General features: G+C 47.7%; 1 non-coding gene across 1 annotated transcript; it reads left to right on the top strand.

The window, feature by feature from the left end:
* The first annotated feature begins 2,425 nt into the window (after positions 1-2,425).
* Positions 2,426-2,498, top strand: Trnaa-cgc (transfer RNA alanine (anticodon CGC)). The gene has a single exon. It is a non-coding gene; the product is annotated as a tRNA-Ala (tRNA).
* Positions 2,499-2,730: the final 232 nt, after the last annotated feature.

The raw sequence follows: 2,730 nt of genomic DNA, 5'->3' as shown, positions 1-2,730 counted from the left end.
CTCGATGTCGGAGATTATGATGATGTTTCCGCCCGAATTATTATGACCTTTTCAATGTCTGGGCAAGCTTGTTGAATTTGGTTCTTTATCGTGGCAGCCTAATGCTGGTACAGGTGGCGTGTCTGTGTGAGTTGATGCCCTGTGTGATGTAATGCCATCGCGAGTTAGTTTCCTAGATTTCATAGCGGCTATATTATAAGTTAGATTTCTTTCGAAAATAACTAGTTCAGTGGCCTGTGATGCGGAAAGGGTACCCATATCCCTAGCCCGACGTTCCTCGACGCACAGTGACAGCAGCGCTTTCTCACAATGTTCAGCTAATAATTTGGATAGATCCAGTGAGGCCGAATTCAGAATGTTTTTCCATGTTATGATTTCAGTCGGGGACAGATCATGCATAGCTGGAGTGAGCTGTACGCGCAAGCCTCTCGGTGGAACACCAGCTTCTATGTATGTTTTTAGCGTCTTGACATGAAGGTCATGCCGCACGCGCTTATCTACCAATTTCCTAATTTTGAGAAAGCTTAACGAATTTTCATGTGAAGCAATCGCTGTACAGTCGGAGGGCGAGGATATCGGGTGGATTGCACGGCCATTATCTCAATCCGCGGGAAAGCGACGAGCAGAGCCACAATGCCTCCGGAGATCATACCTGTTAGTAATTGGAGTTGTGCAGGCGTTAATCTTCGGTCCCTGCATCGATGAGGTGCAGACATTGGTCCTGGGTCCCTGCACCGATGGGGTGATTTCGAGGTGTTCTGTAGCCAGTGGACGGCCGGTAGCATTCAGCTCGGCAGTGTCGTCTGGCGTACACCGGTATTTGGATGTTGGTTCCTCGTCCAATGGTTAAGGTCCCGGAGAGGCCTCACTGCTTCCCTCATTGCGGTGATGGTAAGCAGGCGCTGCTGGGCGTCGATTTGTTGTCCTAGGGTGGCGTTCCGCATTGCTATGTTTCGCCGATAGGTCGCCGAGAGTTGCCGGAATACGACTGTGACTCAGTGTAGCATGTCGCAGGCGGCTTTGCGGGAGGTGCTGCTGCAGTCCCTGCTCGGATTTTAGGCATTGCGCCAGTCGACCGGTATGCTTCGGTATCGTCGACCGGCATGCTTCGGGAACAGCGTGAAGCGTGCTTAATACACAAATTCAACACCGTTTACATGGCATAAATGAACATCCGGGTGCTCTTCCTGTCTTACGTGCTTTAAAGCGCAAATAGTACTTTGAATGAAACTAACATCAACCCAACAAAAATACGTAGCAAAGATGCATGTGTAAGCCAATGCCTTAGGGGATCGTGCCTGCAGTGTTTTCCACCCTTTCATGTGTGCCGCCTTTTACCTTCCCCTGCTTTGTATTGTGCAGCTCTTAGAGAGAGCAGCAATCGATCACTCTAAGCGGAAGCCCCGCCCTCCCTCTTCCTTCCTTCTTGCCCCTACCTTTTTCTTTTTTTTTCTCCTTCAGTGGTTCCTTGACCGGAAGTCGCTAATGTAACTCAACGTGTTCGTTCTCGCTTTGGAAACGGGCGTCGTTTATCAGACAAACGAGCAGGCTCGGCAAGTAAGACGGTAGACAAGACTCTTTCGGCGTGGCCCAAAAGGACAATACGCCGCGTCAACAGTGCTCACCGACACCCACTTTAACCCCCCCCCACCTTGTTTTTCTTTTTTTTCCCCAATCAGCCGGTTTGAATCGCACACCGGCTGTTTTCACTTGAGCCGGCTCTTCGTCTCCGGGACAGAATAGAGCGACGACTTTTAACAATGAGTAATTGCCGACGCATAAGTATAAGCTCTGTCGCGAAGCACTCCGCTATCGGCGGCGGCGTGTTACTCCTCGCTCCTGATGGGCCCTAAGCAAACCTTTCCCCCTCCCGATCCTTATATATATATATATATATATATCTATATATATATATATATATATATATGTATATATATATATATATATATATATATGTAAGGAAAGAAGTGTTGATTTCAAGGGCTCGTTTTCTTTGTTATACACAATATTAATGAGAACTAACAGACAATAATGCCAAGGTAAGTATAGGGGATGTTTTTTAGTAATAAATGTAAGGTAAGTGTGAAGAAAGAAAAGTGGACGAAAAGATAGCTTGCCGCGGGCAGGGACCGAACCTGCGACCTTCGAATAACGCGTCCGATGCTCTACCAACTGAGCTACCGCGGCGGCCATCCCCCCGTCCACTTTATAGGGTATATGTGTGCATTTAAACGTGGGAGCGTAATAGGTTACGAGCGTAATTTATTACGAGCGTAATAAGCTCGTAATAAGTTCACGTGCTACGTGACGCCAACAATGCAGAAAAAGTGTTCCACACTCGCCGTCATGGCTACTGGCGGCGCTGACCGACGCTCCCACGTTTAAATGAACACATATACCCTATAAAGTGGACGGGGGGATGGCCGCCACGGTAGCTCAGTTGGTAGAGCATCAGACGCGCTATTCGAAGGTCGCAGGTTCGGTCCCTGCCCGCGGCAAGCTATCTTTTCGTCCACTTTTCTTTCTTCACAATTACCTTACATTTATTACTAAAAAACATCCCCTATACTTTCCTTGGCATTATTGTCTGTTAGTTCTGATTAATATTGTGTATAACAAAGAAAACAAGCCCTTGAAGTCAACACTTCTTTCCTTCATTTATAGCGAGGGTCTCGTTCTGGCAGACTTGATGCTTTCAGGTAGTATGCGAGGGATTATTGGTCAGCTGCC

The sequence above is a fragment of the Rhipicephalus sanguineus genome, chromosome 7 (assembly GCF_013339695.2).
Source record: "Rhipicephalus sanguineus isolate Rsan-2018 chromosome 7, BIME_Rsan_1.4, whole genome shotgun sequence".
Classification (NCBI taxonomy): domain Eukaryota; kingdom Metazoa; phylum Arthropoda; class Arachnida; order Ixodida; family Ixodidae; genus Rhipicephalus; species Rhipicephalus sanguineus.
The sequence above is the reverse complement of the archived record's forward strand: the minus strand, read 5'-3'. Positions and strand labels throughout refer to the sequence as shown.